The sequence below is a fragment of the Aquarana catesbeiana genome, linkage group LG01 (genome assembly GCF_042186555.1).
Source record: "Aquarana catesbeiana isolate 2022-GZ linkage group LG01, ASM4218655v1, whole genome shotgun sequence".
NCBI lineage: Eukaryota > Metazoa > Chordata > Amphibia > Anura > Ranidae > Aquarana > Aquarana catesbeiana.
In genome coordinates, this window is record NC_133324.1 from 84,829,977 (window position 1) to 84,844,228 (window position 14,252).

The following is a 14,252-nucleotide window of genomic DNA, read 5'->3' on the forward strand; positions in this document are numbered from 1 at the left end:
TACTCAAAGTAATGCACAGCAACCAATTAGAAAGAAGCAAGATGATGAAGCACTTATCCAAAATAATTATCCAGAATCTGGCTGTGAGAAACCAGTTTAATAATTGTTTGTTTACTCAATGTAAATAGTTCTCGCATCATTTAATCCAGATAAAAATGATAACACTCATTTCATTATTATTCATGTATATTTTAGTTCAGCAAGCCTGATTCCTGTTACTGATTGATAAGCCGTCCCAGAATTTTAAGCTTGACTTATTTTCAACCTCTCTCTGTCCGTGTGCATGAGGCCTAATATCCTGTTTGACTGACAATTGCTCAGTCATGCAACATTGTACTCAAATAAATGTTATATCATTTTTTGTGGTAGATGGCATTTTTTATTGGTGGTATTTAGTAAACACTGTTTATTTATTACCGTTAAGATAAAAAGCCTTCTGCGTGCAGTAGCCCCCCTAAAACTTACCTGAGCCCCATCTCTATCCAGTGATGTTTCACGAGAGTCTCAGCTGCCTGCTGCTCCTGCTGCTGTCAATCAAAGCCAGTGAGCCAATGAGGAGAGGGGGCGGGGCCTAGTCTGCATGGAAACAGGAAGCTGAGGTTGCTGTGGGGGCACGCGTCAGAAGTAAGGGCCCACGAGAGCTCAAGAGAGAGCTGAGAAGAGGAGGATCCAGGCTGCTCTGTGCAAAACTATTTCACAGAGCAGGTAAGTATAACATGTTTGTTATTTTTAAGAAAAAAAAAAAAAAAAAACAAGACTTTGCAATTACTTTAATGTACAGGCCATACACAAAGGGAGAAGGAGATGAATGGGTTAACGCACAAGTCACATACAGTGGGAGGATGGAGATGAGGGGGTTAATGTGCTGGATAAGGGAGGTGAAGGAGTTAATATCCAGAGACAGGATGGAGATGAGGTGTATGGGAGAGGATGGGGTGAATGTGTTAAAAAGAACAATCCCACAATCGGTTAAACAGTAAACAGTTTGCTTTTTGTTTTGTTTTTTTTCTGACCCGCAAAGTAAAGGCATGTTTTACTAGTATGCATCACATATACAGTTGTGCTCATAAGTTTAGATACACTGGCAGAATTTATGATTTCTTGGCCATTTTTCAAAGAATATGAATGATAACAAAAAAACTTTTCTTTCACTCATGGCTCACCCAAATGACCCTGATCAAAAGTTTACATACCCTGGTGATTTTGGCCTGATAACATGCACACAAAGTTGACACAAAGGGGTTTGAATGGCTATTAAAGGTAACCATCCTCACCTGTGATCTTTTTCCTTGTAATTAGTGTGTGTGTAAAAGGTCAATGAGTTTCTGGACTCCTGACAGACCCTTGCAGCTTTCATCCAGTGCTGCACTGACGTTTCTGGATTCTGAGTCATGGGGAAAGCAAAAGAATTTTCAAAGGATCTGCGGGAAAAGGTAGTTGAACTGTATAAAACAGGAAAGGGATATAAAAAGATATCCAATGAATTGAGAATGCCAATCAGCAATGTTCAAACTCTAATCAAGAAGTGGAAAATGAGGGGTTCTGTTGAAACCAAACCACGGTCAGGTAGACCAACTAAAATTTCAGTCACAACTGCCAGGAAAATTGTTTGTGATGCAAAGAAAAACCCACAAATAACTTCAGGTGAAATACAGGACTCTCTGAAAACATGTGGTGTGGCTGTTTCAAGATGCACAATAAGGAGGCACTTGAAGAAAGATGGGCTGCATGGTCAAGTCGCCAGAAGAAAGACATTACTACACAAATGCCACAAAGTATCCTGCTTACAATACGCTAAACAGCACAGAGACAAGCCTCAAACCTTCTGGCACAAAGTCATTTGGAGTGATGAGACCAAAATTGAGCTTTTTGGCCACAACCATAAACGCTACATTTGGAGAGGAGTCAACAAGGCCTATGATGAAAGATACACCATTCCTACTGTGAAACACGGAGGTGGATCGCTGATGTTTTGGGGATGTGTGAGCTACAAAGGCACAGGAAATTTGGTCAAAATTGATGGCAAGATGAATGAAGTATGTTATCAAAAAATACTGGAGGAACATTTGCATTCATCAGCCAGGAATCTGCGCATGGGATGTACTTGGACATTCCAACATGACAATGATCCAAAACACAAGGCCAAGTCGACTTGTCATTGGCTACAGCAGAATAAAGTGAAGGTTCTGGAGTGGCCATCTCAGTCTCCTGATCTCAATATCATTGAGCCACTCTGGGGAGATCTCAAACGTGCAGTTCATGCAAGACAGCCCAAGAATTTACAGGAACTGGAGGCATTTTTCCAAGAGGAATGGGCAGCTTTACCATCTGAGAAGAAAAAGAGCCCCATCCACAAATACCACAAAAGACTTCAAGCTGTCATTGATGTTAAAGGGGGCAATGCACGGTATTAAGAACTGGGGTATGTAAACTTTTGATCAGGGTCATTTGGGTAGTTTCTGTTGCTATTATGATTTAAAAAGAGTAAACACAGTTGATTGATAATAAATGGCTTCAGCCAAACACTAGAAAATTGGGAGAAACTGCGCTATAAACCAAATGAAAATCAAATAATGTGTAAAGCAGCAATCCCCACAAAAAACATCAATTGTGGATAAGCATGAGAAAAACAAGGGGTTGCGCTAATACTGGTATTGCATAACATAAAATCTATAGTGAAAGAAAATTTATGAAGTGATCATAAGTAAAAATAAAACAATGTGCAAAACATTTGGTGATAGTGAAAAAAAGTCCCATCCGATGAGGCATCAATTAAATATCATAGTGAGTCCAAATCACCAACAATAGACAACAAAGGTCCAAGTGATAATGAATATAATTCTGTGATAGCAAGGGAGGGTCCACCACCAGAGAATGGAAGGGGTTGCTCCTTACCAGATGGCCATGACCCCCCACCACAGGGGATCACAGCAAGCAGAAATCTTTAAAAGCCAAAAATGGGAACTGCCAGCGGTGTCCACCAGAGGTCATCTCAACATCAGCCACACCAACGAACCCATGACAAGGGTACCATAAAATATAGAAGGAGCTCACATAGTGTAAAACCGATAAGATTTATTGAAATATAATAAAATACAAATGCACACTTACAAACGTAATGAATAGAACAGCCTTAAGACCGGCTCCGTGGCCACCGGAGCTCGGACAAACCCGTCCTGCTGGAATGTAACTCACTTGGGGGTGACGTCAGCACGTCGTCTGGCTCCGCCCTACGCGTTTCGTGACATCATCACGTCTTCCAGGGGCACAGGCGGCGCGCTGCGTCACCTCCCTTAAATAATACCATGGTTGAACCAAGCCTCGCTATGGATCGCTACACACTCTGGGCCATCCAAACCACCGCACGCACTTCCGGCATTCGGATGCGCTCCACGGTGCGAGCGATCAGCAGAGGCCATACAGTTCAAACAGTACACACGGACCGACACAAAATCGTAAAAATCCTATGCATTAAAAAACATAACCCAAAATAAACATTGTGCGGATGGACTCCCTGCCCAATGTATATATATAGCTAGGCACAATAAACAGAATAAAATGGGATAAAATAGAATAAACCATTCCTACATTATTTAACATTATTGAATCCCTGATTGGAAACAAGAGATCCAGGTTAGATGACTGAAGCTAATCAGACCTGAAAGCCAATCAGTTCTATATAAAACTAAAAAAAGGGGGCTAGTGAAGGGGGAGTAGGGAATGTGTATAACCATACTCCTCCAACCATTGCATCTGGGTCTAGGTTTTAGAGACCAGAGATGCCATCCTACGAAAACGGTGGTCTCAGAACTGACCCTACCACCTGGGAACAACAGCGCCATCCGATGATTGAGTCATAAAGACTCACCGGGAGGCATATGTAGTTCTCCATGACAGTCAGAGGTAAAAGTAAGATTAAAAAAAGAAATAATAAATAAAGGTGAAACTTAGATTGGCTTCAGGTAGGTAAGTGAGGACTGAAGCAAAAAAAAGGTTCCCCAAATAGACCTCTGTCCGGTTGCTCTAAAAATAAATTTATTAAATATTCCTCACTACCTAAAGTCTCGGGGTTGCGAAACCGGAAATGGGATAATGTGTTGATTGTGGTCTCCAACCAACATCATTCACCAATAGCACCATCTAGTGGATGTGTTAGAAAGTGCTGTAAATAGCTGTATTCTGGATTAGAATGCCAATATATCTCCACTTGGTGTAAAACACTACCAAGTGGATATTATGGGAATCACAGAAAAGATATATAAAACCAAAAACTTAAAAAAGAAGAACAGGGAGCAAAACATCTTTGGAAATGAAACTTGACTAAAACAAATCAAAATCATATGGTGTACAAATAACTGGTCAGGGTTACCAGTGGCATACAAAGGAAATAACAGATAATTGTGTATATATGACATACATTGTAGCCCTGTAGGTACAGACGTCAAAATGCATTAAGAGTTATTAATAAACGCATTGACGTCTGTATCAACATTTAACCCGAAGGGGGCATAGGTTCTGAGTCTGTAGATCCAAGACATTTCACATTTAGAGATTTCCCTTACAAGAGAGCTTCCCCTCCAATGTGGTCTGTACTTGTCGATACCAACGTACAAAGTATTGGAGGGGTCCCTGCCATGGACCTCATCGAAATGCCTCGACACGGGGTGCTTATCAAAACCCCTGTGGATATTGCTAATATGCTCGGACAATCTGACTTTAAGGGCCCTCTTGGTCCTGCCCACATATTGCAATCCGCAGGGGCATTGTATAAGGTAAATGACCCCCTTGGAGGTGCAAGTTATAAAAGGTTTGACCTGATAAGCCCGTGAGGTGCTTGTGGACATAAATTGGCAGATTTTTCTACCCCTATAACTGTTGAGGGAACAAACTTGACTTCAGCCAAACACTAACCATGAGTGAAAGAAAAGTTTTTGTGTTATCATTTATATTCCCTGAAAAATGGCAAAGAAATCATAAATTCTGCCAGGGTATGTAAACTTATGAGCACAACTGTATATGTAAATACAGCGCTTATAGCGGTGAACAAATGGATATAGTTATAATATAAACCTACATAAACTTATAACAAATAAAGTGCTATAGTGCTCTAAATATGCAACATCTGCAATGAGGATGAAATGATCAAAATACATAAATAATGGAAAACACACAGTCTCTGGTAATGTGCTTGGTGCTCGAAACGAAAAAAGTGCTGTGGTGCTTGAAACAATTGCAGTGTCTTGTGCCACACTTCCCTCTTATGACCAAGCCGTTGACATCACTTCCGCTCTCGGTGGAACATACGCCGAGTACTGATGCCTGTTTTTTACCTGTAAGTGGCGCATAGATTGCACAAATCATTGTTGTCACAGTACTTCACTATTAGTTCTTTTCATTTTTTCGAGCCTACTTTTCTACTTAGTCACCCCAAGACCGTTCCAAAGTTTGAGTATTTTCTAAAGCGTCCCATGTAGAGCAGCACGTTTAATCGTTATAAAAATTGTGATCTCGATTCAAACCCCCTTCAAACGATCTCTATGCCGAATTTACAGATTCATTCATGTAGCAAGTGTAGAGAGTTCTCTGCTCACTCAGCTGTCAAAAGAAAAAAAACGGGTAGCCTGCCAAGGGCCCAAAGTGTCAATATTTTGTGTGGTCACCATTATTTTCCAGCACTGCCTTAACCCTCTTGGGCATGGAGTTCACCAGAGCTTCACAGGTTGCCACTGGAGTCCTCTTCCACTCCTCCATTATGTCATCATGGAGCTGGTGGATGACCTTGCGCTCCTCCACCTTCCGTTTGAGATGCTCAATAGGGTTTAGGTCTGGAGACAGGCTTGGCCAGTCCATCACCATTACCCTCACCATTACCATCACCATTGCTTCTTCAGCAAGGAAGTGGTCATCTTGGAGGTGTGTCTGGGCCTGTAATCATGTTGGAATACTGGCCTTTGGCCCAGTCTCTGAAGGGAGAGGATCATGCTCTGCTTCAGTATGTCACAGTACATGTTGGCATTCATGGTTCACTCAACGAACTGTAGCTCCCCAGTGCTGGCAGCACTCATGCAGCCCCAGACCATGACACTCCCACCACCATGCTTTACTGTAGACAAGACACACTTGTCTTTGTACTCCTCACCTGGTTGCCGCCATACACGCTTGACACCATCTGAACCAAATAAGTTTATCTTGGTCTTATCAAACCACAGGACATGGTTCCAGTAATCCATGTCCTTAGTCTGCTTGTCTTCAGCAAACTGTTTGTGGGCTTTATTGTGCATCGTCTTAAGAAGAGGCTTCCTTCTGGGACGACAGCCATGCAGTCCAGCGGCGTATGGTCTGAGCACTGACAGGCTGACCTCCCACCCCTTCAACCTCTGCAGCAATGCTGCAGCACTCATACATATATTTCCCAAAGACAACCTCTGGATATGACACTGAGCACATGCACTCAATTTCTTTGGTCGACCATGGTGAGGCCTGTTCTGCGTGGAACATGTCCTGTCAAACCGCTGTATGTTCTTGGCCACCGTGCTGCAGCTCAGTTTCAGGGTCTTGGCAATCTTCTTATAGCCTAGGCCATCTTTATGTATGTATGTGTGTATGTATTTTACAGATCCTCAGAGAGTTCGTTGCCATGGGGTGCCATGTTGAACTTCCAGTGACCAGTATGAGAGAGTGAGAGCGATAATACTGCATTTAACACACCTGCTCCCCACTCACACCTGAGACCTTGTATTACTAACGAGTCACATGACACCGGGGAGGGAAAATGGCTAATTGGGCAAAATTTGGACATTTTGACTTAGGGGTGTACTCACTTTTGTTGTCAGCGGTTTAGACATTAATGGCTGTGTGTTGAGTTATTTTGAGGGGATGGCAAATTTACACTGTTTGTTGTAACAAAGTGTCATTTCTTCAGTGTTGTCACATGAAAAGATATAATAAAATATTTACAAAAATTTGAGGGGTGTACTCACTTTTGTGAGATACTGTAAATAGGAACTCCCCTCTCATGTTTCTTGTAATAATACTTGGTGATCCTGCCATGAAAGTCCTTATTCAGGCACTTCCTGTAATCAGATGACAACACTCTGTCTTTTGGTGGAGACTACACTACACCACTCTCTATATGTATTGCTCAGGAATATTCTGCAGTTGTCACCATCAGGAAGCCCATGCTGACATACAGCTGCTGTTGGAGCCTACGCATATAGAATGGAAGTCACTAAAATTGGTTTAATGGATTAATAAAAGGTGAAAATGTTCTAAAAGGAAAAACGCAGCAATTATTTATGATATATATATAGTGCTCTAGGGAACTAAATGTTTTCCAGTTTGTGTTTACCTCTACTTAATACAAAAAATATTCTGGCACCATATTCCCGAGATACACTAACTAGAACTTATTTTAACTACTTGCCGCCCGCGCTATAGCCGAAAGACAACTACAGCGCAGGCCTTAATTGATGGGAGGGCGTCCATGGGCATCCTCCCGAGCAAGCACTGTCTGCGCATCCCTGCGGGTCGCTCGCGACTCGCTCTGTGATCACCGAGTCTATGAGACTCGGCTGATCACAGATCAGAGTAAGGGGTCGATCCCGGCCCCTTACCACGTGATCAGCTGTCAGCCAATGACAGCTAATCACATGATGTAAACAGAAACTAGGTAATCGGTATTTTTTTTTCCCTCACACTATCAGCGTGAGGGGAAAAAAAAGCCGCTCACCGGCTCCTGTCAGAGGGACATGGGTCCCTCACACAGAAAGCCGCGGCTGCATTTTCTGTGCCCACCAGTGTCAGCTGCCATTGCCCACTGTGCCACCTATCAGTACCCACCAGTACCACCCACCTACCAGTGCCCACAGTGCCACCCATCAATGCCAACCAGTGCTGCCAATCAATTCCCATCAGTGTCTCATAATCAATGCCACAGATCAGTGCTACCTATCAGTGTCAGCTACCAGTGCCTACCAGTGCCCATCAGTGCCACCCATCAGTGATCATCAGTGCCCATTAGTGCCACCTATCAGTGGTGCTTATCAGTGCTACCTATCAGTGCCCTTCAGTGGCACCTATCAGTGCCCTTTAGTGCCACCCATCAGTGCCAACCATCAATGCCACCCATCAGTGCCACTTCTCAGTGCCATCTATCAGTGCCGCCTCATCAGTGCTTATCAGTGCCACCTATCAGTGCCCATTTAGTGCTGCCTTATCAGTGCTTATCAGTGCCGCCTATCTGTGCCCATCAGTGCAGCCTCATCAGCGCACATCAATGAAGGAGAAAAATTACCTGTTTTCAACATTTTATAACAAACTTTGAAACTGTTTTTGTTTTTGTTTCAACATTTTCAGTCTTTTTTGTTTTATTTAGCAACAAATAAAAAACCTAGCAGCAATTAAATACCACCAAAAGAAAGCTCTATCTCTGTGAAAAAAAATTATAAAAATGTCATTTGAGTACACTGTAGCATCACCGCGAGATTATCATTCAAAGAGTGAGAGCGCTGAAAGCTGAAAATTGGCCTGGGCAGGAAGGGGGTTTATGTGCCCAGTAAGCAAGTGGTTAATATTATGTGCCTTTGCTCGGTTAAATGTCTCTGTTTACACAGGCCATATCCGTATTATTGATTAATAGACGGTTAATTATTATGTGAAGAATTATAATCCAGACAACCAAATGCCTGTGACTCCAGTAGGAGAACAGAAGCCTATAGTTCTCCAGGGATTATTTGCATTGCACGATGCACAGCTGGGTCACCTGACCTCATTATATGTCATAAATCCATGACATTTATAGATGTACACATCCATCCCAGCATACACTGTTATCATTGTCTTATACTATTATATGGAGATTGTGGTATCTTCACTACTGTACAAATAGAAGACATATCACACAAATGGCATCACTAGTCACTGAATATGTTACATTTTATATAGGTGACATCACTACTCTCCATATATTTTATATAGGTGATATCACAATCCTGAAACTATTTTATATAAGTGAGCACTACTTTCCATACATTTTATATAGGTGAAATCTCTACTCTCCATATATTTGATATAGATGACATCCTTACTCTCCATATATTTTATATATGTGACATCACTATACTCAATATATTTTATATAAGTGAGCACTACTCTCCATACATTTTATATAGGTGAAATCTCTACTCTCCATACATTTTATATACGTGACATCACTACTCTCTATATATTTTATATAGGTGACATCACTACTCTCCATACATTTTATATAGGTGATATCACTACTCTCCATATATTTTATATAGGTGATATCACAATCCTGAAACTATTTTATATAAGTGAGCACTACTTTCCATACATTTTATATAGGTGAAATCTCTACTCTCCATATATTTGATATAGATGACATCCTTACTCTCCATATATTTTATATATGTGACATCACTATACTCAATATATTTTATATAAGTGAGCACTACTCTCCATACATTTTATATAGGTGAAATCTCTACTCTCCATACATTTTATATACGTGACATCACTACTCTCTATATATTTTATATAGGTGACATCACTACTCTCCATACATTTTATATAGGTGATATCACTACTCTCCATATATTTTATATAGGTGATATCACTATCCTCATACTGTTATATAAGTGAGCACTACTTTCCATACATTTTATATTGGTAATATCGCTACTTTCCGTAAATTTTATATAGGCGACATCGCTACTCTCCATACTGCATACTTTATATAGGTGACATCACTATCCTCAATCTATTTGTATAAGTGAGCACTACTGTCCATACATTTTATATAGGTAATAACCCTACTCTCCATATATTTTATATAGGTAACATCACTGCTCTCCATATATTTTATATAGGTGAAATCTCTACTCTCTATGCATTTTATATAGGTAAAATCTCTACTCTCCATATATTTTATATAGGTGATATCACTATCCTCATACTATGTTATATAAGTGAGCACTACTTTCCATACATTTTATATAGGTAACATCACTGCTCTCCATATATTTTATATAGGTGACATCACTATACTCAATATATTTTATATACGTGAGCACTACTCTCCATATATTTTATATAGGTGATATTACTATCCTCATACTATGTTATATAAGTGAGCACCACTTTCCATACATTTTATATAGGTGATATCGCTACTCTCCGTAAATTTTATATAGGCGACATCGCTACTCTCCATACTGCATACTTTATATAGGTGACATCACTATCCTCAATCTATTTGTATAAGTGAGCACTACTGTCCATACATTTTATATAGGTAATAACCCTACTCTCCATATATTTTATATAGGTAACATCACTGCTCTCCATATATTTTATATAGGTGAAATCTCTACTCTCTATGCATTTTATATAGGTGAAATCTCTACTCTCCATATATTTTATATAGGTGACATCACTACACTCAATATATTTTATATGAGTGATATCACTACTCTCCATATATTTTATATAGGTGATATCACTATCCTCATACTATGTTATATAAGTGAGCACCACTTTCCATACATTTTATATAGGTAACATCACTGCTCTCCATATATTTTATATAAGTGACATCACTATACTCAATATATTTTATATACGTGAGCACTACTCTCCATACATTTTATATAGGTGACATCACTACTCTCCATATATTTTATATAGGTGATATCACAATCCTGAAACTATTTTATATAAGTGAGCACTACTTTCCATACATTTTATATAGGTGAAATCTCTACTCTCCATATATTTGATATAGATGACATCCTTACTCTCCATATATTTTATATATGTGACATCACTATACTCAATATATTTTATATAAGTGAGCACTACTCTCCATACATTTTATATAGGTGAAATCTCTACTCTCCATACATTTTATATACGTGACATCACTACTCTCCATATATTTTATATAGGTGACATCACTACTCTCCATACATTTTATATAGGTGATATCACTACTCTCCATATATTTTATATAGGTGATATCACTATCCTCATACTATGTTATATAAGTGAGCACTACTTTCCATACATTTTATATTGGTAATATCACTACTCTCTGTAAATTTTATATAGGCGACATCGCTACTCTCCATACTGCATACTTTATATAGGTGACATCACTATCCTCAATCTATTTGTATAAGTGAGCACTACTGTCCATACATTTTATATAGGTAATAACCCTACTCTCCATATATTTTATATAGGTAACATCACTGCTCTCCATATATTTTATATAGGTGAAATCTCTACTCTCTATGCATTTTATATAGGTGAAATCTCTACTCTCCATATATTTTATATAGGTGACATCACTATACTCAATATATTTTATATGAGTGATATCACTATCCTCATACTATGTTATATAAGTGAGCACTGCTTTCCATACATTTTATATAGGTAACATCACTGCTCTCCATATATTTTATATAGGTGACATCACTATACTCAATATATTTTATATACGTGAGCACTACTCTCCATACATTTTATATAGGTGACATCACTGCTCTCCATATATTTTATATAGGTGATATCACAATCCTGAAACTATTTTATATAAGTGAGCACTACTTTCCATACATTTTATATAGGTGAAATCTCTACTCTCCATATATTTGATATAGATGACATCCTTACTCTCCATATATTTTATATATGTGACATCACTATACTCAATATATTTTATATAAGTGAGCACTACTCTCCATACATTTTATATAGGTGAAATCTCTACTCTCCATACATTTTATATACGTGACATCACTACTCTCCATATATTTTATATAGGTGACATCACTACTCTCCATACATTTTATATAGGTGATATCACTACTCTCCATATATTTTATATAGGTGATATCACTATCCTCATACTATGTTATATAAGTGAGCACTACTTTCCATACATTTTATATTGGTAATATCACTACTCTCTGTAAATTTTATATAGGCGACATCGCTACTCTCCATACTGCATACTTTATATAGGTGACATCACTATCCTCAATCTATTTGTATAAGTGAGCACTACTGTCCATACATTTTATATAGGTAATAACCCTACTCTCCATATATTTTATATAGGTAACATCACTGCTCTCCATATATTTTATATAGGTGAAATCTCTACTCTCTATGCATTTTATATAGGTGAAATCTCTACTCTCCATATATTTTATATAGGTGACATCACTATACTCAATATATTTTATATGAGTGATATCACTATCCTCATACTATGTTATATAAGTGAGCACTGCTTTCCATACATTTTATATAGGTAACATCACTGCTCTCCATATATTTTATATAGGTGACATCACTATACTCAATATATTTTATATACGTGAGCACTACTCTCCATACATTTTATATAGGTGACATCACTGCTCTCCATATATTTTATATAGGTGATATCACAATCCTGAAACTATTTTATATAAGTGAGCACTACTTTCCATACATTTTATATAGGTGAAATCTCTACTCTCCATATATTTGATATAGATGACATCCTTACTCTCCATATATTTTATATATGTGACATCACTATACTCAATATATTTTATATAAGTGAGCACTACTCTCCATACATTTTATATAGGTGAAATCTCTACTCTCCATACATTTTATATACGTGACATCACTACTCTCCATATATTTTATATAGGTGACATCACTACTCTCCATACATTTTATATAGGTGATATCACTACTCTCCATATATTTTATATAGGTGATATCACTATCCTCATACTATGTTATATAAGTGAGCACTACTTTCCATACATTTTATATTGGTAATATCGCTACTCTCTGTAAATTTTATATAGGCGACATCGCTACTCTCCATACTGCATACTTTATATAGGTGACATCACTATCCTCAATCTATTTGTATAAGTGAGCACTACTGTCCATACATTTTATATAGGTAATAACCCTACTCTCCATATATTTTATATAGGTAACATCACTGCTCTCCATATATTTTATATAGGTGAAATCTCTACTCTCTATGCATTTTATATAGGTGAAATCTCTACTCTCCATATATTTTATATAGGTGACATCACTATACTCAATATATTTTATATGAGTGATATCACTATCCTCATACTATGTTATATAAGTGAGCACTGCTTTCCATACATTTTATATAGGTAACATCACTGCTCTCCATATATTTTATATAGGTGACATCACTATACTCAATATATTTTATATACGTGAGCACTACTCTCCATACATTTTATATAGGTGATATCACTGCTCTCCATATATTTTATATAGCTGATATCACTACTCTCTATATACTGCTCATCATTTATTTTAAATTAAAAGTTTTATATAGATGACCTCACCACTCTCCATATATCGTATATAAGTGATATCACTACTTTCCATCTGTTATATATATAGGTAACGTTACTCTTCTCCATACATTTTATATAGATGACCTCACCACTCTCCATACATTTTATAGAAGTGATCTCATTAATCTTCATGTGTCTTATATATGATATATATAGATGATACGTCTATGTATATGGGGAGCAGCGATGTCAGCTCTCTAGTATACAATATATCTAGTGAATAGTGAATTATATATATATATTTATAATGGAATATCCTACATAGGTGACAGCTCTACTCCCCGGTATAAATAGTTTCCCCCCACAATTAATATTCTACACATAGTACATACACATGATGGCACATCCCTGCCTTTGCGTTAGTTACTATCGTGCATTATACAGAGAGATATCTTACAATGTATAGAGAAGTGATATAAAAGTGAAAACAAAGTCATATAGTATAAAACGGATGGCTCGTATGTGATCGATAATATTACCTTCAAGGTTCGGGGTGAGGATCCTCCTAACAGCAGCCAGAGCCTTCCTCCTGAAACTATGGACGCAGCTTTCACTCAACAGGTGGAAGAGGACCTCCCCTTTACTCCAAGTTTTCCCCCTGGTCATTGGGCCATTAAGAAAATCGGCGCGCTCTGATAGGTGGAAGACTGTGCCAGTCAGGTTGGCCCCGCCCGTTTCTTGTTCGTGGAAACTTAGATACACAGAGTTCCGTTGCCATGGAGATGGCTTCTGCTGAGGAAGCACACAGAGGAAGAAGGCGGCCCCGCCCACACACACACACTCTGCACGGTGATTGGCTGGGTGTGTCACCCT

The 14,252-nt window shown here is 38.4% G+C and overlaps 1 protein-coding gene across 2 annotated transcripts in view; it reads right to left on the reverse strand.

Moving 5' to 3' along the window:
* CAPSL (calcyphosine like) overlaps positions 1-14,046 on the reverse strand; it is a 45,745-nt gene extending 31,699 nt beyond the window's left edge. For both annotated transcript variants that reach the window (XM_073621136.1, XM_073621129.1), the window contains exon 1: positions 13,919-14,046. The gene's annotated coding sequence lies outside the window, so the exon portion shown is untranslated. The remainder of the gene's footprint in view (positions 1-13,918) is intronic.
* Positions 14,047-14,252: the final 206 nt, after the last annotated feature.